This window comes from Rattus norvegicus, chromosome 1, assembly GCF_036323735.1.
Source record: "Rattus norvegicus strain BN/NHsdMcwi chromosome 1, GRCr8, whole genome shotgun sequence".
NCBI lineage: Eukaryota > Metazoa > Chordata > Mammalia > Rodentia > Muridae > Rattus > Rattus norvegicus.
Genome location: NC_086019.1, coordinates 135,388,297 through 135,413,192, shown reverse-complemented (window position 1 = coordinate 135,413,192; position 24,896 = coordinate 135,388,297). Strand labels below are relative to the sequence as shown.

Genomic DNA, 24,896 nt, shown 5'->3' with positions numbered 1-24,896 from the left:
GCAGCTCATCCTTGGTGAAGGGGGCAAGGCCCAGCTTATCTGGGTGACTGACTTCCGCCCACCATCTCAACCACATGGCACAGGTTTCCTAGGTTTGATCCCTTGGGCAGCCCCTCCTAGGATTGGGGTAGTAAAAACGGAAGCTGTTCTCTGCCTGGTGGTTTTATAGGGAGAGGCTAGGAGCACCATGAGGTCTTCTGAGCCTCAGTGAAGAAAAAGTGTTTAGTAACTACAAGTTTGCAAGACACACTCATCCTCTTCTCTTCCTTTCGACTTTTAGGACACACCTTCCTTCCCCGTGAGCCAATCCAAACCAATGATTTCGGAATAATCACTCTCCGCACGCCTAGCTAGCCCAGGGAACTGCCCGAACTCCCGAACTCCTTCCTGTCACACCTGGGAGAGCCACCGCAGCTGCCTCTGCGCTAGCTGAGAGGCGGCTCCAAGGTGACGCGACCGCCTCCTCCCCTTTAAGGCGGGGCTCATGAGGGGGTGGCCGAGGAAGTCCCGTGGCTCTTGGGACGCTCCTATGTCCTTTGCATCAGGGCTGCTTGGTGTTCTCCGGAGCAGCGAGTACAGCCACAAGGGACAGCAACGGCGGATCCTAGGAAAGTGAGGGGCGCGCGCCCGCCGCGCAGTGCTGGCCTGGGGACTCAGTCCCAGACAGGTGAGAGTGGTGGGTCACTTGGTCACGCGCTTGGGCAGGGTAGCAGGGTACTGAACAGTCTGATACTGAGGCTGGACATCGGTCTGTTTTAAGGCCAAATGGGAATTTATCGATTAGGGATGGGGTTTAATGGCATTTCTAACCCGTGGTTGCCGGCTCAGGGTTAAGAGAAGTGTCTTTTGGCCCAGAGACAGGCACGAAGTGTTGGTGAACTTGAGAGGGCAGTCTGTCACAGTGTTTCTTAACATTTTAAAGGCCTCACAGCCAGGTTGCCGGGAGTCCAGTGGAACTATCACCCCTTTGCTTCTAGAATCCGGACTTTGCAGAGGTCAGTCCTTTGATTGGATGGGCTCTGATGCATTCGAGTTCCTGAAGATGTAGAGTCTCACGTTTCACTCTCTGCGCTGGCATTTGCTCACTTACAGGACCTTGGAAAGCCTTAGAGTAAGCCTAGGTTATGGGCTTTCAGCCACACCAAACAGCAAAAGTGATGACGACTGTAATGAATTTGCAAAACGAATGTTTTTGCAGTTAGTTCCCTAACGTTGTCTATGCTGTCCGGTTGTTAAACAGAGCTCGGATTTCACAAGATGAGTTTTCTCTGTAAATGGATTAGCTCTTCTGCAGTATGAGCAGCCCAGCTGCACCTGGATACTGGATCCTGTGTGCCCTGGAAGCGCCAAGCCTTCAGACACTTCAGGTGCTCAAGAACTGCTCCGTGAACTCTGGGGCATTCGAACCCTGGTTTCTCCAGGCACATCAAAGTGCACTCACCATTTATTCTGTGCTGTTTCTGGATGATGATATAATTAGCATTCAGGCCTTGATTGGGTCAGCGGCAATTCAATTAAACAAATATTGTAAACCTGCTCAGGGCAAGCCTTCTAAAGAACAGGCTGAGCTAGTGTTCGGTAGCCAGGTGTTGAGACAAAGGAAGGGAGGGTCTTAGAATGTCTACAACGTGCAGGTGGTGTTTAGAAAAGCCCAGGGCCCACATTTATGATTGCTTCAGCATGGTCACCTCAGGTAAAAGGTGCCATATAGGGAAAGTACACATTTTAGAGGAGTGTAGCATTAGCCACATTGAAAATAATGATGAAACCTATCAGTAAATAAAGAATCAATGAGTACCAATTATACATAAAAGACTCTATAGATAAATAGGGCCCAATTATATAAATAGGCACTTTTATGGAATGAAATATATATGTATACATGTGTATATATGTATATATATATATATATATATATATATATAATATGATAATTCCCCAATACAGATGAGAAATGGAGGCAAAGAACAAGCCAGTAATTTGAACAAGGAGGTTGACCTAGAAATGGAACGTGGATACAGCTGTGTGCTGTTTTGATGGTCCATGCTGTAGTAAGATCAGGTGATGGAGATCTGAAAGATTGGCTGGAAATGAGAACTCAGTTTTGTTCAAAAAAATCTTCTGCCTCAGGTGAAAGTAGGCTGAAATGAAAAACCAGTGGTTTTGTTGTTTTTATCACGTGACTTCTTTAGTCTATCTTAAAAGGATTATGTACAAGTAGGGCTGGTTACTTCATATGTATTCTTTCTGTGACATATATTAACATACTTTGACAATTTCCCTTAATTTCTTTCCTTAGCTGGGAAGTGAATAAAGGTACCATTGTCACAAAAACCTTGTGTTTGTATGTAAATCCATCTCTTATTAGTAGATGAATACCAGTAAAAGACTGCATCCATCTTTCCTCCAGCCTCTCTCAGGAAGCAGAGTGCACTGTGCAGACTTGGCAAAGAACCCTTAACGTCCTCATGTCGCATTTGTGTAGAATCCATGGCACCTCTGCTGACCGAGTCTCATAGTGCTAGCAACATGGAGCCTCTAATTAAAGTTATTATGCGTGGTAAATTAAGTAAAGCTAGAACTCAGAATCCTCTCTATTTCCCATCAAGGAGAGCGTTTGCATTCTTCAACCCTTCTCTGCAGTTAACTAAGCACAGAAAGCCAAGGTGTCTACAGTTTAATTATTTCTGAGGTGTTGCCAGTTAACTGATGAGAAAGGGCTTTTGCCTTTGTGGAAAGATAAGGTTATACATTTCTGCCTGGATCACATCGGTTTGGCTTCTCTATTTCCAAAGAAGTTGACAGGGCACCCTGACCTCCTCTTTACGAAACTTTAACATCCTCTGCAGGAGGTGTGCACAAACCCACGCTTGATTTGATTCCAGACCGATGGAGATAGAACTGGATCAGATGACAAGATGAGGAAATTTCCAGAAAATCCAAAGGGCCAAAGTGTGTCTGGACAGTGAGGCTGTGGGGGCTAAGGATTCTGTGTATCCTGAAAGGCAAAGCATTTGGGCCCCTCTTGGAGAAAATCAATACAAAATTTGAGCATGAAGGTGAACATTTATTTAAATGAGGATGAAGCAGACGAGAACTCCCTCCCTCCCTCCCTCTCCCGTTGCAACCTTATTGGGCAATTTACCAGAGATGTTTACAAAGCAACGCTTCCTGTTTGTAGGCTGGCTTCCTCTCTCCTGAGACTACTTACACATCTGCCAGCTGCCTGGACCACAGAGGCCTATAAAGGTCTTAGGCTGAAGCTCTTGTATATGAATGTGGGGCAACTTGGTGTTTGGAGGCCAAGGACTCTTAGATCTTTGAACAGAGAAGAGGTAGCTGGGTGGAGTGGAAGAGACTCCGGGATTGTTAGAGACTCTTAGTACCTATGCCTAGTGAACAACCCAGATATGACTGCTAAGACCTTCCAGTGATCTATTGTCTGTTTAGTTACCATTTACTGAGAATTTCCTGTATCTTAAAGTGAGCTAAGAGCCTTAGTGCTACCTCTCCTTGTCTCCAGGAGAGGGTTTCACTGGTCACAGTGCAGATGGTACTTTCCTGAAGGATTTATGGGAGCCTTTTTGTGTCTTCAGATGACTGGGCTGAGTTTGTAGTTGGTGGCATTACTGAATCTATAGAGGAAGGGTTTTGTAGGTGAGTAGAGGACTACAGGAAGCCTGAATGTCTGTTGTCCCATGCTGTTTTCATTGACATACTTTAGTTCTCACAGTATCCTTTCAGACCATCAGCATGAGCATCCCTGAGATAGCTCACCATCAGCATGAGCATCCCTGAGATAGCTCACCATCAGCATGAGCATCCCTGAGATAGCTCACCATCAGCATGAGCATCCCTGAGATAGCTCACCATCAGCATGAGCATCCCTGAGATAGCTCACCATCAGCATGAGCATCCCTGAGATAGGTCATTAGATGTTCATGTGAGCATCCTTGAGATAGCTCATTAGGTGTGCATGTTCTCAGGCCCTACTCCAGGGCTTGGGAACCGGTGCCTCTGGATATGAGTGTGGTGGTTTTCATTGAAGTGCCGACCTGATGCTCTCATGAATGCTGAAGATTATGAACCACTATAAAATTTCAAGACAAGAGAGGAAGGCAAAAGATCCCTTTTGATTAAGAGTCAAAGGGAAGTTAGTAATAATGTAGATGTTTTATTGTTGTAAAACAGGTTAAATACCTTCATTGTGAAGACCTTAAATCCAGAGAGTTCCAAAATCTGGAACTTTTGAGAATTGACATGATGCTTCAAGGAGAAAATTACACACCACGTACTTTTTTTCCCCAAGATTCTTTAAAACATTGTATAAGATTACCTGCAAACTAGGTACAAGTGAAACCCAGCAAACTTATGGATGAACTTGAGTTCAATTTATGAGCTATCTCACTGTACATATGCAAATATTATAGTATCTGAGAAATTATCAAATCACAAACTCTTCTGGGTAAGCATTTAAAATACTTGTTATCAGATATATTAACATTGGACCTTGTATTGTTTATATATATCATATACTTATATTGTGCCATTTATGCACGTTTAAAACCTTTAATCACAAGTCCAAGCCCAAGGTGACACAGGGCTCTCCTTGTTTTAAAGCAAAGGCCAGGAAACTTTTCTTTTTCCATGTGGAGAGGTTTAATGAAAGAAGAGTAGAAGAGCAGAAAGGGGGCTGGCCATGGGCACATGGGGGAGGAATGGGGGCAAGAACAGAAAAGAGCAAGAGGAGTAAGAGAGGGTAAGAGAGAGAGAGAGTAAGAGCAAAATTTCTATTCTCAGCAACTGTTTTTAATTAATTTATTTCATATATGTGGGTACATTGTCCCTGTCTTCAGACACCAGAAGAGGGCATCAGATTACAGATGGTCATGAGCCACCATGTGGTTGCTGGGAATTGAACTCAGGACCTCTGGAAGAGCAGCCAGTGTTCTTAACCTCTGAGCCATCTCTCCAGCCCAACAAAGGCCAGGAAACTTAAGAGAGCCAAAAAGACATTCCCTCTGTTCACAAAAGTATGGAAAGCAGTTCCAATCAGATTTAGGGGAAAGCAATCTGGATCCAGAACCACCTTTCTCATCCTGTCTCAGAAATTTTCATGGATGCAACTGTGTTGTATTGGTATCACTAGGGAGATTTGAAAGTTAGGCTCACACACACAAGGGAAAAAAAAAAGAAACAAAATCAACCTCATTGGAATACACCTTTTATAACAATTCTGTCTTTTAATGAGTACCGGAGGCCCCTATGTTTTCTTTTAGGGGGATTTTCTTTAGGGACAGATTTCCACATTGGAAAAGTCCATATAACTTATTCCTACTGCAGATAATTCAAGTTTGAATGCATAAGTTGCTTTCTTATCACTGTTTAAAACTAGTGGAAAGAAGCAACTGAAAGAAAGATGATTGTTTCCCTTTGTGTTTTTTTTTTTTTTTTTTTTTTTGAGGGAATAATGTATGCTGGTTGGGAAGGGATGCTAGAGGGCCTGTGAGCAGGTAGTTGCATGTAGTATCGGCAATCTAGATAGAATAGAGTCAGCTTTAAATCTAAAGACCCGCCAACCTAGGCAACAGCCTACTTCGTCCATGTAGGTGCCACTTCCTAATACAATCTCTCAAAACAGTGCCAGCAACTGATATGAAAAAGTCCCTTCCTGTAGCTGCATTATAGACTGAGAGTACATCTTCAGTGCGTTTAACTGGGAAGGTAATGGTTATGGAGGTTGGGGTTCTTGAGGTATGCTGAGATCTGGACCTGGATTTGGGCTGGGGATAGAACTAGGGGCTTCCTGCTGATGGGCAAGCTTTTGATTGTAGACCCTTTTAATATCAAACTCTGTCCCCAGTCTATAGAAGACTTGAAGGTGATGTTGTACATAACCATTGCTCATTGAAAGATGGACAGAAGAGCTATGCCTTCTGTACACACCTGAGGATTTTGAAACAATTTTCCTGAAAACAAATATTCACATTTAATCTCAAGATATCTCATACTAACAGGCTGAGTATGTACGAACATATAGCTGCGGATATAAGTACATTGAGAATGTATAGACAGATGTTTTGCCCTTGAGTTTGAACTTCAGGTTACTTGCCTTTTCCTCTGGCTACAAACATTGCGTTTAAGATGGGCAGCGACATCTAATTTGGATAGGCTCAGCTGTTCGTCCTTGCATTTCTCTTGGCATGTGGTCACTTACTGCTTGTCTTATTGTTAGGCAACGATGGAGGACAAGAGGAGATCAGGTCGAACATAATAACCTTTCTGGACCAACAGACAAGTATTGGCTCTTCAATATTTCTTGTTCTGACGCTATGAAATGACATGTTCTTATCATGCAGGGCTTCAGGCTGTTTGCTTAGCTTAAGACAGTGGGAATATTGGAGGTGTGGATAGATTTGTGAGACAGGCAGATATACAAGGATGACCAGATGAATGGGGATGCTGAGGACAAGGGAGGTCTTGGCCTCAGGAAGGGATTTGTACAAGTTTTGAAGAAGAGAATTATGAATTCCATGGACCTTGTATTTGGAATGACTGTATAACTCTGAGGTAAAGGATTGGGACCATACGCAAGTCTGCTATCTATAAGGGAGCTGTATAATGTAGAGATTTGGGAGAATAGCTCTTTAGGAAATAGCTTAATCCTTGACTAATTATCACTTGATTTAATACTGCATTTGCTATGACAACTGAGTGAACTGATTGTATATAATCTACAACTAAAAGATAGGAAGAGAGCAAATGAGAAGGCTGTTGGCAGAGGACACTTGGGTCTTCCTCCCTCTGGCTAGGAAAGACGTTAACAGGGTTCATTTCCTTTGAAGTTAGGGTGGAAGATGTTTTCTCCTGCCTTCTCTCCAGAAACGGGGATGGATTCTTTACTCCCACTGACCTTTAATGCATTCCAAAGCCTGAGATGAAGCTGGGGAGAAAATTCTCTTAAAGGAAAAGTAAACCAGAGCTGGCCAAAGCAGTGCTGTGAACAGGGTGTTGCAGGCTAAGCCTCAGAATAATCTGATTCCATAAAAATTTCACATCACTTTCATATGTAAATCCTTAATTTTCCCCATATATATAATCTATCTCATTAAAGTATATTTTTTATGTGACACAGATTGAATGGTGACAATTACTGTTGCTGCTAACACATTTCAGTTCAGTTTCTTAAAACACAGAATGCATAGATTGTCTTAGGCGCAGAGTTAAGTAGAAGGCTGTTGGAAATATTCTAAAAAAAAAAAAAACAAAAACAAAAAACTGAAATGAGCATTTGTTCTCATCGGATCCTGTATACTAGCATTTTAGTTGTGACTGGAAAAAAAAAAGCTCTCCATCCCTTCGGACAGTACAGCATAGGAGGGGAGCCAGACATTTCCAATTGAGTGAACTTCAAGTGCTAATCAAGATAAGGGGCAGGTGCCATGGGAGCTGGTGGGGAAGGGCAACCTCTAGGCAGAGCTGCTGACCATAGCAGGAAACAACAGAAGGGGTGGTTAGGCCGGGACCGAAGGAGGAAGTTTGCGGGGCACACTGGATGGATGCTTTTGAGGAACTTCGAGCCTCCGTCACGAGGTTTCAGCATTGTTAACAAAAGGAAGCAAATGAAAAACAATGTCCACGAGGAGAGATCTGTGAACTAGTGATGAGGACAGAAAGGAAACTACTAAGTGAACATGCCTGGTGGAGGCCGTGTTCTGAGAAATGCTGCAAAGAGACTTCACAGCTCCAAGAGACAATGGAGCAGATAATTGATACCATAATCCCTTAAAGAGCAACAGCAGAACCCCACAAAACCTTTCAAACCCAAACTAATACTGGCAGCAACTGAATACTGATTATATAACACATGTTTGGGTTGGTGCATGCTAAACTCTTGTTCAGCATTACAAAATATGCTGGCTGGCATTTTAGATTGAAAATCTTTTGGTATATCACTCATGGACATTGTATTTCTTGAATCACAATAAGCCACATTATTCCTATAGTAGCTTTGCTCAGAGTATAACATATGCATCTATGGATATAAATACATTAGCTCAACTTCCTGGATGTTGTTCTAGACATGATCTCCAGGGTCAGCTCTTGTACCACCTGTATCTGTCCCATGAGTGAGTGATAGCCCACAGGTAATGTGATCACCCTCCCCCCCCATGCGATTAATTGCTGACAGAGTCTGTTGGATAGAATGTGTCCATAGCTCTCAGTCTTACACATCTGTCATTCTGTGCTCAACTGTCTCTTTCCTCTTGCCCTGTGATGATCTTTCTCTGTCTCTCCTTCCCTTCTTATCTTCTTTCTGGTATGTAGACATTCTGATTTCTTTCCAAAAAGCTGCATGTTTTGAATGCTGTAGGAATCCTTGGTAGAACTCACCCGAAGCCTTTGGGGCTCGTCTGAACAGGTAGGACTGTCTGGCATGTTTTTCTTCCCCTTAAGTCTCAGGTGAGCTGGCAAAGGCCTGGGAGAAAAGGAAGGCTTCCAGGAAGTTTTCTTTGTTAATATTTAATGAGACATGGAAGGGTTAGGAAGGTACATTATGCATTGTCTTTAAACCTCGTGAACTTTTAATGCATAAAACGAAAACGTTTGAACAATCAGGTGTGACTCAGGTCACTGCTAACTGATTGGAAGTTGAATTGCATCATCATCACCTACTTCCTCTCCAACATCCAGCCTTATTTCAGGTTCTAGCTTTACCATAAATCCAGGATGCCGCCTCACAATTTGATCACATGGCTTCCATGTTCCATTGCTAATACCTACTTTCCATTGGCAGGTTTCACATTTGCCCATAGTGGGAGAAGATACTTGGTTTTTTCTGGATTCCATACTGCATAGACTCAGCTGGTGTGTTTTGCCTTCTGTGTAATCACTCTCCAAAGCCTTTGCCAGGTGCAGCACTGTCTTAGTCTCTCTCCTTGGTAGGATCCCTACTCATTAGGAAACGCTCTCATTTGACTGAAGAGGAGACACATACAACTGACAGGTACAAACAACCAAGTTGGTTGGTGTTCAGGCCAATATTTGCTTGTTTAAATATTTCTCCATTATCACATTTTCAAATTAGTTCTATTTTTAGTCCTTCCCCTGTCTTCTTTTTTTTCTACCACCTCTCCTCCCCACCCTCCCTTCTTGAGGATCGCATTATTACAATTCCTTCTTGTTTTTTTCTTCTCCAAAATATTCTACATCAAATGGAATAAGGTAATATATATATATATATATGATTATTCAACTGAATTGGGAGAAATTTTTTATTAATTTCAACTTATATATTTTTCTTTTATTGGATATTTTTTGTTTACATTTCAAATGTTATCCCCTTTCCCACTTTCCCCTCCAGAAACCCACTATCCTATCCCCCTGTTTCTATGAGGTTGCTCCCCACATTCAGGACTCATAAAGACTAATCATAACACTTCCATGTCACCAAGACTCATTCCAACAGATATTTTGATATTTCCTCTGCTTGTTGGATTTTGAGGAGGTTGGTTGGTTGGTCCACTCATTCTCAGGTTCAATACCAAGATAAGGTTTTTCAAAGCATGAGAGAGAGAGAGAGAGAGAGAGAGAGAGAGAGAGAGAGAGAGAGAGAGAAGAAGAAGAAGAAGAAGAAGAAGAAGAAGAAGAAGAAGAAGAGGAGGAGGAGGAGGAGGAGGAGGAGGAGGAGGAGGAGGAGGAGGAGGAGGAGGAGGAGGAGGAGGAGGAGGAGGAAGAGGAGGAGGAGGAGGAGGAGAGGAGAGGAGAGGAAAAAGATATGAAAACGGTACATTGGTGGAACCCTTGGGCATGCTGCTGACTCTGTTATGGAGATGGATGTGTGAGCCTTTGGTTTTACACAAAACACTCAAATGTCTTTGTGCCTGTGCTCACATATGCGTGTGCATACACACACACACACACACACACACACACACACATTTTTAGATTATTTTCTTGTCAGATTGTGGGCACATAAAAGTAAATATTTTTTAATATTCCATTTTCTTAATCTGATGCAATGGATATTGTACATCATGATTATTCAAATGAGTTTCTGGAAGAAAGCAAGCAGCCTCCATTTTTTTTGTTTATTTTTTTAATGTATATGAGTACACTGTAGTTGTCTTCAGACACACCAGAAGAGGGGATCGGATCCTATTACAGATGGTTGTGAGCCACCATGTGGTTGTTGGGAATTGAACTCAGGACCTCTGGAAGAACAGTCAGTTGTCTTAATCACGGAGCCATCTCTCCAGGTCCTCCATGTTTCATTCTTGATTGTTCATTTAAGACCAAGTCTCTCTCTGGTTTTCTTCAAGATGATGTAAGCTTTTAATATGAACAGAGGTTGACATTTCAAAACTCTGAAAATATCTTTGCCATTGATTAGATGTAGGTGGTTAATTATATATCCATAAGCATATGGGTGCCTTTATCAAATGAGTCTTTTCAGTATCTACATTACACAGCTATGGTTGATGTTCTAGCTTTTCCAGTCTTAGACGGTGGGCAATGTTCTTATTCCCAGAAAGGCTTTGGAGACAGAACTCCAGATCTTACCACTAGTCTATAGCTTTTTAGGAAACTATGGCTAGTAGAATGTAATGGGAAGTGAGATAAAATTAAAGCACCCACAACCCACACTTCTGCCTTTGAGAAGGGCACAGTTTGAGGTTGGTAGTTACTTCAACAAGAAGCCAGGCCACTTTATGCTGTGTTATGAGGGGCTGGAGAGGTGACTCAGATGGGAAAGCACTTGCTGTGCAAGCAGAGGAGGACAAGAGGATCCCTGGATCTCATGTAAACTCCAGGTGTGATGAGGATCGATGTTTACACATCTGGTGCTAGGGAGGTAGAGACAGGCAGGTCCTGGCAGCTGACTAGTCAGCCAACCTAGCCCAAATGATGAACTTCAGGTGCAGTGAGTGACCCAGTCCTAAGAAAACAAATGCTAAAGTATGACACCTGACACTGACATTTGACCTTCACAGACACAGGCGTCTGCACCTGCAGACACACACACACACACACACACACACACACACACACACACACACACACACACACACACACTTTGAACTCTGACTTACCCTCAACCCAAAACTAACACTCTTCTCACCACCATGTTGGTGGTAAATTTAAGACAGTATGAGCCTCTATAACTGACTTCCTAGGGTAGAAGTTTCTCTTTTAACTAGTCTACCCCATATCTACCTCAGAGAGCATTATCTAAAAGACACACTGAACTGAGAGAAACATTTTTTTTTACATAGCTGTGGTTGATGTTAACTTTTTTTTTAAATTTGTTTTACTAAATAGAGATTATGGATGTATGTTTGTGGGAGTTTGGAAGTTTTTCTTGGTCTTCACTGACCACCTGACTCTGGGCAGTCAGAAAGCCATTTCTCCTGTCAATTATTCTGTCCTGCCTGTGGCTGTGGGTGAGCATTGAGCTAGTGTCCGAAAAGCATTTGGCAGTATGTTGCTTTCTTGATGCATGGCAAAGCATGGTTTAAACTGGTGCACAGCATATCCTTCTTTATACACACATCTTTATTCTGTCGGCTGCTGTGTGCATACACGAACTCCTTTTCCTTTTTCTGGACATGAGCATTAGAAAATGTGCACTTGTCCCTTTATGGGGGAGGACTAGTCCGGGCTGAGTCACAGTTCATTGCGTGCTTCCATGCACAATAACCATTTCCTAAGGCATGCCTTTTAAATAAATGTGTTCAGTGTTAAATGGGCAGGGAGATAATAGGCCGTTTTTTTTTTTTTTTTTTTTTTTTTTTTTTTTTTTTTTTTTGCTGTCATTAATGTGTCATTTAAAAAAATACTTCCGGGGACTGGAGAGAATGCTCAGTGGTTAAGAGCACGTATTGCTCTTTCAGAGGTCTTGTATTTGTTTTCCAGCATGGCTGGCTGCAAGCACCCGCTTACTACAAGTAGCTAACTGCAGCCTGTAACTCCAGATCCACGAGATCTTAGGTCTCTGGTTTCCTCAGGCCTCTGCATTCGCATGCACATACCTGCAAACAAACACACATGCATACACATAGTTTAAAAATAAATGGGTTTGAATAAGAGTAGAGTTTTTTTTAAAAAACTTCGAATTGGATTAACATTTTAAAGCCTTAAAATGTCTGACATTTAGGATCAGATTCTAAGAGACTCTCTGAAGTCAGTAAAGCTTGTCTAACTATGTCTGTTTAAACAGAAAAATGTCTCCATACTTTTTTTTCCCCTCAGTTTAACATGTCTTTCAGATGGTGCTCTCTGAGGTAGACATGGGGTAGTTGTCTACCGCAGGAAGCCAGTTATAGAGCCTCATGCTGTCTGTACCCCCTTTGAATTTACCACCAGGATGGTAGTGAGAAGAGTCTTAGTTTGGGACTGAGGGTGAATAGGAATTCAAATGTTAACCATAGCAGGTAGTAGCTGCAGACGTGATTGTCTCCACAGTTTCACTCATAAATTAGCATTGAAAATACTTACATGGTGGTCTTGTAACTATTAGTGATGGCAGGTGGGAGAGAGTGCCCCGTATATATGGTTACTGCCTATGCTCCTCTAACACTGAAGTGGGGGAGTCTGGCTTCTCAGCCTGAGCAGCACACACTGACTCAGTGTTGCTGAAGCTTCTCTTCTAAGATTAGAGATTTGTGAACCAGGGTTTGTATCCTATGCCATTTTCCCATGCCATTCAATTAATTGTTTTAAAACTATAGCAACAGCAACACCAAACTAAGATCCCTCTTAGGAGACAAAAATGAAAAGTTAAATCCAGTCCATGGACTCAACTTGAGGCCTCCATTTTGAAAGGTAAAGTGCTGGCTGCTGACCTCCTAAGGATCTACCCAAACCTTTTAGATGATTACCTTACTTTTAAGATTTTTAAACATATTTTTTTATAGTAAATCTGAGGTTAGAACACTGATAGCAGGCATGAGCATCCTATCCAAAGTGCCAGAATTAGTGTCCTCTTTTGAATACAAAATAAATTGGTGAAAGCTGGAGTACACACACCCAAGCCAAACCGACGGTTTCCTGGAAGATTAAACTGAGTCAGTGGCTTTGTTGAACGAATACACTTATTTCCCTAATTTCCAGGAAATGGTTGGTTGGCCACAATTTCATGTTTATATGGGACAAACGTGAAAAACAGAAAGAGCTCTTCGTCTCAAAAACCCTGTCTCAGATGGAGCTGATGATTCAGACTTGTGGTCCTGTTACACAAGAGTGGGAAGCTGAGGTAGGAGGAGTAAACTTTCGAAACCTGTCTGGACAGCTCCGTGAGACCAGGTCTCCAAACCAAAAGTTTAAAATGAGTGGAGGATAGTTCAGTGGTACAGTACTTTGTTGGTATGTGTATGATCTCAGGTGAAATCCAGAGAGAAGAGTATAGGTTTCTCTAGAAAAGTAGGATTCCTCTTCATGGCAGGATACTCTATGGTACAATCCCTGGGTGCAGAGAAAACATTAAAGGCAAATAAACTGCTTAGACCAGGGAGGAGTGGACACATGTCCTGCTGGGCAGGGTAAGAGGAAGGAAATGCAACTCATAGAGTGGTTGCTAGGAGAGTCCTTTACTGTCTGCCTGTTCCTTTCATGGCCTGCCTGGGCTGCACTGTAGAGTGCTTTGCTATACTGAATGTGTTGGGGAAAGACAATGTGTCGCCTGCCAGGATGCAGGACATTAGGTGATGGATCCCTAGAAAGAAGGCAGCATGATCATTAAGAATGCAGAACTGTATGGCTGAGCCTGAATCTTGTCTGTGTGTCACTCGGCAAGTTGCTTCTAGCCCTCTGTGCTTTTGTTAGCTAATCAGTGAAATGGAGGCTGCTAACAGAGTTATGAGGATTATATGACAATATCCCTAAGGCGTTTGTTTCTAATGCCGGAGGCATCATTTGCTCACTGTGAGGGGTATCTGCAGTCACTACAATTCCCCATCCTCATGGTGAGGAGGCTTATTTTAGCATTAATGAACCATCATGAGTCCTGTTGGTTTACATCAATAGACCCTAATGATTGCTTCATATTTAAAACTCATTTGCAGCATTATAGATCAGTGAGACGATTTCTCGTGTTGCTAATCACTCCCAGCTTTTTCCATGCGGATCCTCTCAGGGGCAATGCGAAATGCACACTTGGGAGTTATCAGTTTAAGTTGTTCCAGGAGAGTGTCCTCTTCATTGAGCTGACAGCCACACTGATGGAATCAGAGTGATGGGGGAAATCAATGTGACCTTTCTGAATGATGAGTGCTTTTAATATGGGAAGAGCATTCTACAGCTGAGTGCGGAGAGATGCTGTTGTAACGGGAAGCCATATAAATACTATTCTGGAAGGCCCACCACAAGCCTTGCTGAAGAGTAGGCTCCTTTGGTTGTTGTGAAACAAAGGTGACACGCTCTTGACAAATGACATTTGAATTAGTTTCTGACAAATTTAGATTTGTCAATGAACCATGATTCACATAAGCATAGGCATATTCAATAATTTGTATTTTAGAAAGTTTGGTGTGTATGTACAGGTGGAGTATAAATCTGCATGTATATGTGTGTGTGTATGTGTGCAAGTGTGTGAAAGTATGTGCATGTGTCCATTTGAATCTATTCTCAGGCATTTTCTGGGAGGAGAGTAGAAGGTGTGTGCTTACAGATTTTGGCATCATCATCTAGAAACTTCCTGCTTTCAGCTAAGAGTCTCTGCAGTTGGCTATGGTTGCCTCACCCTATTAAGAAAGTCAAGAACTCCATGGCCTACCTGTTGACTGCAATTTTGTAATGGCAATAATGGGAGTGGAGTGTTCATTATTAAATGATTTGGAAAAATGCATTTGGGATGTGCAGTGGGTAAAACACACGCTACCCTTACATAACTACTCTACTGTTCCTCCTGGGCATCTAATGGGGCTTTTAGAGAGATAATAATCATTATTGATCTAATGTCCTTAGATCTGTGCACAAATATACCCTTATTACTTATCATAGAGTAATACCCTTTTCTACAGTCTATGATTTTAAAAGGTCTAATGGTGATGACTGTTGTTAGGTGAATGCCATGCACTGGTCTCTAGGCAGGCTTGGATTTATGGTAAATATTGTCACAATACAAGTAGACTTAATTGTTGTCTGGATACACTCACTCTGTCCTTCTACCCCCCAATCCATCATTCCATCTGTCTAATTGAAACATAACTGTGATGCACCAAGTATTTATGTGGGCCAGCAAAATACACTCTTTAAGTTCATATCTCATTGGGGTCACAAATAGGTTGGCAGATTAAATAGGGTATGTGATAATTTTGGATCATCAGGTCCATAGTCGATATCAGCAGGCATTGCAAAAGAAATTATGGGCAGAGGTACCACTTCATGCTAGAAAGTGGTGCTTGATGTTAGGCCTATGAGAGGGTACTCTAGGGATAGGAAGCTTTTACTGAGACCTCAGAGAGCCAGTGTTTGATCTGTAGTTCTGACATGTTACATAACAACATGAAACCAATTACACAGAATCCCCTGACCATGACTTCAAAGGTTCGCACCCGTGTTCTCTTTATTTTGGTACTACATCATTCTTCTTCATGTGGTTAGAATAGGACTGGGTAGGACTAGGTAAGACTGGATAGGACTGGGAAAAATCGAAGTTTCTGAACCTGCCAGGCAAGGTCTTCTCCATGGGTCAGTGAAGCCTTCTTCCCAGGTATAGCCAATGTCAACTGAACTTTGTATCCTCTGGACCTCATCTGTGTTTATTCTCAAATGACAATGGTTGGGTAGGTAAGCCGTGAGCTAGGGCTAGTGTTCATTTACCTTTCCTGCTTGGTGCTCTTGGTTCTATGTAAAAACAGTATTGTCCTGTCAGCCACCAGCTGTCAAGGTTCTCCTCACTCACTTCAAGACACCTGCCAGAAATGAGAGCTCCCTCTAGGTCCATTTTGAACTTGTCAATTAATGGAGTCCTTTCTAGCCATTTCTATTCTTAATGAAGTTTGAGTCATAGCATGTGTCTTTGGAAAAGAAATATAAGCAGGGAGTGAAGCTCAGTAAAAGGGCAAGAGTCTGAATTAAGGATCCTTCAAGATCTGTCAGAGAAGGAAACTCACCCATTGTTAGAAATACTGTTTTGAGTGGTTTGAGAAATTCTCTGTATTTTTTTTAAATTGATCAACTCCATGTACAGAACAGCATAATATGATTTCTTTAAAATGGGCAGAAATATATAGGTTTATATCCTTTCATGGAAGAAGAAATTTAAGTATTGAGATTCAACTTTAATCTTATTTGAGCCTTTGGATTGTACAGGTAGGTGTTTATTTTTAGTCTTGCTGTGTCTCTGGATGGAGACAAAAAATGTAACAGTTTCTTGCAGATAGGTCAGAATTGTAAGAAATTGATAAGGAGACAGATTAAGTAGGTTATATTCACTTTCCTGGTACATATCTCTTTGTTGTTAGTAGCAATATTTTTCTGAGCATTTTATTCTTTAGAGTATTAAAATCTCAGATAATATACATGGACATCTCTGTCTTGGCAGTGGGAAAAAGAACTCATGAAATATATGTTTTAGTTACCAGCGTCTCTTAACATTGATGGTTTTGTTAAAAAAAAAAAGCCAGGGTTTTCTTGATTTTTTGTATAAAATCTGTTTCAATGTTGATACAGATGGTAGGTCACTTGACAAGTTCATGTCCTTGAAGCTATAATTCCTACTGAGCCCTGGAACATTTTAGAACATAGCATCTTACATAGCTGCTTGCAAAGAATATACCTGATATACATCACACATCAGTGTGTCCTAATGCTTTGTTGTTTTAGATATGATTTATGTGCATGCATGCATACGCACACGCGCGCACGCACACACACACACACACACACACACACACACATACACACACACACACCCCTATACTAGAAAGAACAAAAGTAAGAGAGTTAAAAATCAAATATTCTGCCTTAGGGAGGAGTCAGCCATTTTCAGGGGTACCCTGCTTGTTTGCAGTTGAGCCTTGATAGACACAGCATCTCACAGAATTTCAAATACTGTTTACTTGGGACTTTGTGTCTTTTTCATTTATAAATGTCATCAGTGATTTTTCAATTGGCTCCCTAGCACCTGAGGACAATTTTTAATGGCTGGTTTGATAAGTGAACCAAGAAGTCTTTCCTATGTCTATTCAGGAACCTGTCTTCAAAACCATATCACGTACTATTCAACCCACACCAGGTCTCCTAGGCCTGGTGTTTATTTACTTTCCATGATCTCATTTGGCATCTTGAGCAAATGCAGAAAGACATCCTAGTCTTCACCCCTGATGGTGGAATCCTTTTAAAGGTTCACATGGAGAGTGTGTATTGGGGTTTCGAACAGGTTAGGAACTGGGCACTTTCATAAAGTTTTTTTTAAATGTAGTGTAAATATTAAAAAAAATTAAGGTAAAACTGATGTCCTCAAAGAGTCAACACTGGAACTACTTGGGAAACAAAATTTAGCAAAATAAAATACTACTGGGACATTTGGATACTACTTGGTTGTCCGTTTCCACTTGTACTTTCCCAGGGAGGGTATTTTACATGAGATACTGTGTTTCCTGGAGGTGAAATTACTCAGAAAATTAAAAGAAAAAGGTCTTAAATAATGCACTGGAATTTTATGCTTTTTTTTTTTTCGTAGCTGGGGACCGAACCCAGGGCCTTGCGCTTGCTAGGCAAGTGCTCTACCGCTGAGCTAAATCCCCAACCCCAATTTTTGCTTTTTAATAAAATCCAGCATAGCTAAACTGAGTTAGCACATCCAGAGCAGAGCCCAGCAAGTTTATAATCAAGATGACCCATCACAACTGTCTCCATTGTGTTGTGAAATGTGAATCGGAGTGGATTGTTAATGTAGAGAACAGCAATTATGTCCTTGTCCGTCTAGTTTAAGCAAACATCGAAATGAGCTGTCTTGCGTTGCCATGCACTTTAATGTAAAGATGACTCTGAAACACATTAGGAAACAGTGGCTCTGGGGCTCACAAAGATGAAGTAGGTGACATACCTGCTGCACAAGCAAGGGGACCCAGTTTGGTTCCCTGTCACCCAAAAGCCAGGTGCTGCAGCATATGTCTATAACCCCAGTGCCAGGGGCATAGAGACTTGCAGATACTGATCTCTTTCTGGTCAGTTAGACAAGGCAGTACAGCAATGAGGTCCAGATACAGTGAAAGGCTTGGGTTCAAAACCGACCAACCAAACAAACAACCATAGAGGGCAATAGAGGAGGTGTTCTGACTTTGACCTCTGCCCTCTGGACACACGGAAAGGTAAACACATCCAGATACAGGTGGAGAGAGAGAGAGAGAGAGAGAGAGAGAGAGAGAGAGAGAGAGAGAGAGAGAGAGAGAGGGGAGGAAGAGGAAGAGGAAGAGGAAGAGGAAGAGGATGAGATGAGATAAGATCAGGTGACCCTTGTATGCAATGAGAAGGAGAGAACCATGCTTCTTGGAGGCTGCGACCAAGTTGCAGATAGAAATGTCTTGTTTAACCAAATGCTTCCTCTTAAAGGTGTCACTGTCTAGATCTAGACATTCATCCCAGTTTACCTTAAAAATCAATGTGATAACTTCACATTTTAAATGGAGGCAAAGTTTACACAGCATAACATTTACTGTGTTAAGTGTGCTGCTCAGCGATACTGAACATCCCCATGGTCTGAGCACCACAGCATCTGCCTCTGGAAGCCTCACCTAGCATAGCTGTAGCACCTTGAGGGACCAGCACCTCGAGGGACCAGCCCTTTCTTCCCTGCCCCTGCATCCTGCATCCTACTCTCTGTTTCTATCTGACTACCCTATGAATCTCATCCAAAGAACTCATCACATGATTGTGTGGGAGGGGCATGGAGCCTGGCATATGTTTTTCTTTTTATTGGATCTTTAAAATTCAATGTATTTTGATGGTATTCCCTTCCTTTGCCCAATTCTTCTCAAATCCTCTCCACCTCCAAACCTACTCGTCTTCACATCCATTCTCTCTCTCTTAAAAACCCAACCACACAAAAACCAATAAGACAAAAAAATGTTAAAAACAAGCCCCTGCCCCAAGTCAGCTTTGTTGGCTGTGGCATTTCATTTAGCAGAATGGTTTCAGAGTTTTCCAATATTATAAACCATAATGAGTTCCGGTACTCACTCACTCTTTCCTGCTGCTTCGTATTCCTTTCCATGGACTGCACACTTTGTTTCTGGATGAGGATTTCTCCTACCCATTGCATCCTGAGGTTTATAGTGGGAACACTAACGAGTGCACACAGCTTTTTGAGTCTCTGCCTTCAGGTCTTTTGGGTATATATGCTGACCTGGAATTTCTTTAATGATAAGATTTAATATTTTGGGAACTGCCTATATAACTTTCTAAGAGCTGATATTCACGTTGTAGTCCCAAAATAGTTCACAAAGCTTATAGTTTGTCAGGTCCTTGCCCACTCTGGGTCTTTTCTGTCTGGTTGTGGGATTTTCTTACTGAGGGTGAGGCTCACGGTGATTTTCATTTAGCTTTCTGTGATGTGTTGTCCTGCAGAGAGCAACTCTTACAAAAAACTTAGTATGCATTCAGTCCTTGACATGGAGGTTTCATTGATAGAAAATTATCTGAAAAATCAAAAGATCTGGGTTCTAGTCACGATTCCATGTCTAGTTAGCTATTTAAACTTTAATTCTGTTTAATACGTGTTAATTTGGCCACTACCGACTGCTAACCATTATTAAACTCAGTACCACAGAGAGAAGAGAAGTCAGTGACAAAAGTTCCACGTAGTCCAGTTTACCATGCTGAAAGTGCTTTTCAGAAGCCTCCATTCATAGCCTCAATCCTGAAGTTTTTAACCTGGCACCTAAAATTATAAATGTGACCTAGATTCTCTTCAGACATAGGCAGGATTACCTGCAATTAAAATAACGCATGAGAACTATAACAGAAAGGTTAAGACAAAAGGTAATTATAAGATCTTAGAGGCCTAGAGTTTGTGATGTAAAAACCAAAACAACAAACAAATACTTTGTAAACTAAACCACGAATGAAAATCGTGTGCTTTATGTTTCTTCTCCTCTTTTCCTTGGCTCAGAAACGCAATCTTAAGCATTTATACCTTAGCGTTAATTTGATTTTAAAAGTCTTTCTATAGATGGCTAATTTAAAAAGTTTAATTCATGTTAACCAGCTGAAGCCAGTTATATCTCCAGTATTTGAGACTAGAGTTTCTTTCTTCTGCTTTAAGCTTTTGGATCGTTCTTACCCAGCCTTACTTCTCTGCCTTTCCAGCTCACATGCTGTAATCAACGTTTCCAAAGCTGCTCATGCCCACTCCACAGCCAAAGCTGGATGCAGCTGGTCATCCTCAATGCTTCTCTGTGGTACTGGAGGTGGATGTTCACTTTCCCTCGATGTCTCCTTCCTCAGCTTCTCTGACCCCATTTCACTTTTCGGGCATCCTTGCTGAAAAGGTGATTGATTTTTAACCTAAGTATGATTCTGTCTGTCCAGCCACTAAGAGGTCATGCTTGCTATGGATTCTGTCCTAACGTTGTTTTCGTCTCACTCTACACCTGTGTTAGAGTAGGAGCGAGGGCTTCCGTCACCTGCAGTTCCATCCAGGCGTTGTTCTAACTCGACTCTGGATGTCCAGGTATGCTTAGTTTGTCCCAATTTAGAAATGTTTCTATGGAACTCACTCAGCATGAAACTCACTGTCCCCTGCTAATTTCCCTTACACTTGTTTCCCTGCATAACTTGTGGCTCTCCATGTGCCTTGCTCTTGCCATAGCCTTGCCTCCTCCACACACACAATCAACAATCGCCAGTCATGCCTCTCTCTTCATGGAAGTTTAGTATCAAGATCCTTAAGCCCAGAGATGCACAAGTGTCCTGTATCACCATAGTGTTTAGAGTCTCATATCCTCTTCTATGCCTTAAACGATTTCCAGGTTTACTAGTGATTGCTTATTAATATATTGTAAGTAGAATTTTTTTCTTATTTTGTTTTATATTGTGGTGCTGATTGGATTTAGGGACTCACACGCGCTAGGCCGACAAGCGACACAGAACAACATCCTCAGCCCTGTGGATTTATTATTTTAGTATTATTTTGGGAAAGAGGTCATGGCAAACATCTGCATGCAGTCAGCGCAGATGCAATTCTTCTCAGAAGTTATTTTGATTCACAGTCGATTGAATTCATAGATGGCTGTGCCCATGGATGCAGAGGGATGAGTGCCCACAACTCAGATTCTCATCTTATCTCTGTTCAACTTAGAGTCTCTTTGATCTAAGCCTGTATCCCGGAAGGTAGCTCCATCTCCTGTGTAATCTACTGCCATCCACTTCTTAAGGCTTTGTGGGTTTCTTCACACCTTCACATAGCTTTCGTATCTGTCGTTCATACAGGACCCTAAATGCCTTAGGACATCAAAATGTGTATTTTCTTCTTTCTTCTAATACCCAGGAAGGAAAGAGGTCTTCCTTACCATTGTACTTCTTTTCTTCCTTTCTTTTCTTTTCTTCTTTTCTTTTTTCTTTTGTCTTTCCTTTGAACTCATTTTCTTTCTTTTCTTCTCCAAAACCGAGAGACTATAAGAATGAGAAGCATGTGACAGTTCCACATCTTTGCATGTTACAGGCTGATGTGTCTAGTGTAATGTTTATATAACTCAACCGATGAATATAAAGGGTGGGGGAAGCAAGTCTTCTTGGGCTAAGATGATGAGATGTTGCTGTGAGCAATGGTGGGCACAACTGGTGTCTCTTGTGGACATTTGGTTCCCGCTCTCTAGCATGCTGCCTGCTTTTCTTAGGAGACTCCAGTTTTCAAGTATCAATAAGATAAGTTTGAAGAGGGAGTGTCTGACGAGGATGGGACAATGGCCAGTGATAGAATATGAATATCTTAGTGGTACTTGGCAAGCCACCTGTTTTTCTTCACAGGACTTTGATAGTCTTGAAGTCACTGCCTATTCACCTCTGTTTATGTCGCTATTTTTCCCGTTGTAGGATCCTTCAGTCCTATCACCTTGTGACTGGTTTTTGTGTATTTCAGACTGTACCTATTTCCCTCTAATGCCATCAACTCTGGCAACCCTATTATCTTATTTCCGTCTTTGCATTCATTCCCCTTTCAGAACTGAAGCCTGATTAATCCATTAGACAGCTGGGTGACTTCTTCCAGCTGAAGGTGGCTAAGCAGCCTAAAGTGTAGATTGCAGATGCTGTGATGGAGCGAACAAGAGAAACCCTGGTACTGGTACTCATCAACTGATGGCTTGATTAATATTTCTAATCTAGATTACTTCCTACATGAAGCCAGGGCAATTTTATGTGGCTGGGCTATGCTTATGAAGATTCAAAAATATCGTAGATTGAAAAAAAAATTCAGGGACTGGCAAGATGGCTCAGGGGCTGAAGGAACTGGTGACACAAGCCTGTATCCAGAGTTTGATCTGTGCAACCCATTCAAAGGTGAGCAGAGAGAACTGACTGCAGCATTGTCTTCTGATCTCTAGCCTGGTTCTAATAGTGATTTGTAGACACATTCTTTGAATTCTTTGAATGAATAAAAGAATTTAAACTGTACTTAAATGAAATTTAAATGAAAGACTTTAAAATGTCTTATGAGAGAAACCACTAGTCATTGATGGCAACTTTTGTAAGTGATGGATAAACATTTATTTTGAAACTGATAACTTTACTAGAGACAAATTTCAAGCTTCTATTTTACTAACATAAACCATGTCCCTGTATTATGATTCTGACGTGTGAGGTACCTTTCATTTGGCAGTTTTATAGAAGATAAATTGTTTGGGAAAAGTCAATAAATTTGATGCAGGGCTTAGCAATTATGGCTAATTTATAATTTATAATGGCAGGATTGTTTTAAAAGTCTCTTATTGAGAGAAAGGACTTTTATAGATATAATATTAAATAGAAATATCAATTAGTAAATTAAAAACAATTAACATTTTTATTATTCTTAATTAATTTTCCTTGTAAGTACAGTCTATTAAAGAGTGGAGATGATCTCAAATTTACTATTGGGGGATTTTCTAATTTTCAGAATTCAGGCATTTCATGGACATAGTGTATAAAGATAATCACAAGGTCTGATATTGTTTCTAGAATAAATGCAAGCTGAGGTCTTTGTATTAGCCATAGGTACAGATGACTGTGTACTTAATTGTTAATTTTAAATTGGGATTTTACAGTAATTTATTATCATTAATGTTGTAGTAAGAGTTTTAATAATTTTATGGGCACTCATTTTCTAGGTAATAATAGACCCCATTTTGATAAAAATCCTTTCTCATTGTATTGTGGTCAAAGGGATTTGGCCCACATCAGTGAGAGGTAGACAGGATGGCTTGTGCCTGTGCTAGATGGCTTTAAGGATGGGACAAGGAGGGCAAGGAGCAACTCTGGGGGGCGGGGAGTCTGTCAGTAAAATCTAGTATTCTGGTGATCTTTTATTTAGATTTGGAGTCCAACCTTTTACCATTGTAGCATGATGTCTTCTTCAAATGTGATGGGGTGCATTGGTAAGTATCCTGGGGATTGAAGTGGCCATGAAGCCACAGGTTAGGCAAACCTGATAGAGAGTAGAACGACGTAGAGAAGTGCAGTTGTCATGAACAAAATAATTGCTCCAAAGTGTGTTCTGAGAAGAGGGCTTATTTCATTTTCAACCGTGGAATGATCACATGAAAACATTTTCTATTGACATTGAAGTTATCTCTTTCAGTTAAACACCTCAGGGATATTTTTAAGAGAGATGAACCTATGCCTTCTGAAATGTGAAGACTTTATTGGTTATTTATTTATATATTATAAGTTATAATATAATATATTTATATATTTATTTATGGTTTATTCTCATAGTACCTAACAATTCTCTTGACATTTGTGGTAGTAAAGATTGTACCCATCCTCATATCTTTTGAATGAATACTCAAATTCATGCTGTGCTTAATTGTGTCTCATGTGCCTTCCCTTATATAGAACAGGGCTCATGGCAGATAGACAGGGATGCTACAGTAAATGAGTAGAAAGTTTTACATGGCATTACTTAGACCGAGTACCCTAGTATAGTGTCACCAATGACAGTCAGCAAGGCAGACCTCTATAGAGACTGGTCTCTGCTGTGTGAGCCTCAGACATGTGGAGAAACTAACTGAAAAGTGAAGTGTCACATCAGCTTCTTATTCCCGAGCAGCCAACTTGGGCAGCACATAGGGTATGTGGCTGGTCTATGGTTTCTTATTCCCAGCAATGTGCAAATGTGAACGACCAGAAAGCTAAGCCCGAGAAACCACAATTCCAATAACTGTTGAGACTTGCCTCTCAGCTGAGCTCCCTTTTCAGCTGGTGGCATGACTTGTCTGACCGTGTTTTTCATGGTAGACACTGTGAAGACTTGTGCTAAGTATACTATGGTTTAATGCAACGAAATTGAGAGGTGGCCACACTAGGGGAAATTCCCAAGAGCTGGAATAGAATGTGGGTGCTGGGTATCATGCATGAAACTCTCAAAGAATGAAACTTTTCAAATTGCATTAAAATAAAAAAGATTGTTTCTGGCGAGAAGTCTGGTGTGATTCTGATAGGTCTGCCTTTATATGTTACTTGACCTTTTTCCCTTACTGCTTTTAATATTCTTTCTTTATTTTGTGCGTTTGGTGTTTCGACTATTATGTGACGAGAGGTGTTTCTTTTCTGGTCCAATCTATTTGGAGTTCTGTAGGCTTCTTGTATGCCTATGGGTATCTCTTTTTTTAGATTAGGGAAGTTTTCTTCTATGATTTTGTTGAAGATATTTACTGGTCCTTTGAGCTGGGAGTCTTCACTCTCTTCTATACCTA

At 41.3% G+C, this 24,896-nt stretch overlaps 1 protein-coding gene across 4 annotated transcripts in view; it reads left to right on the top strand.

Annotated features, from left to right (window-relative positions):
• The first annotated feature begins 394 nt into the window (after nt 1–394).
• The window catches only part of Mctp2 (multiple C2 and transmembrane domain containing 2), a 232,954-nt gene continuing 208,452 nt past the window's right edge, over nt 395–24,896 (top strand). For 3 of the 4 annotated variants that reach the window (XR_005505581.2, XR_005505582.2, XM_017589162.3), the window contains exon 1: nt 395–667. The gene's annotated coding sequence lies outside the window, so the exon portion shown is untranslated. The remainder of the gene's footprint in view (nt 668–24,896) is intronic. The other variant, NM_001191625.2, reaches the window with a different exon arrangement.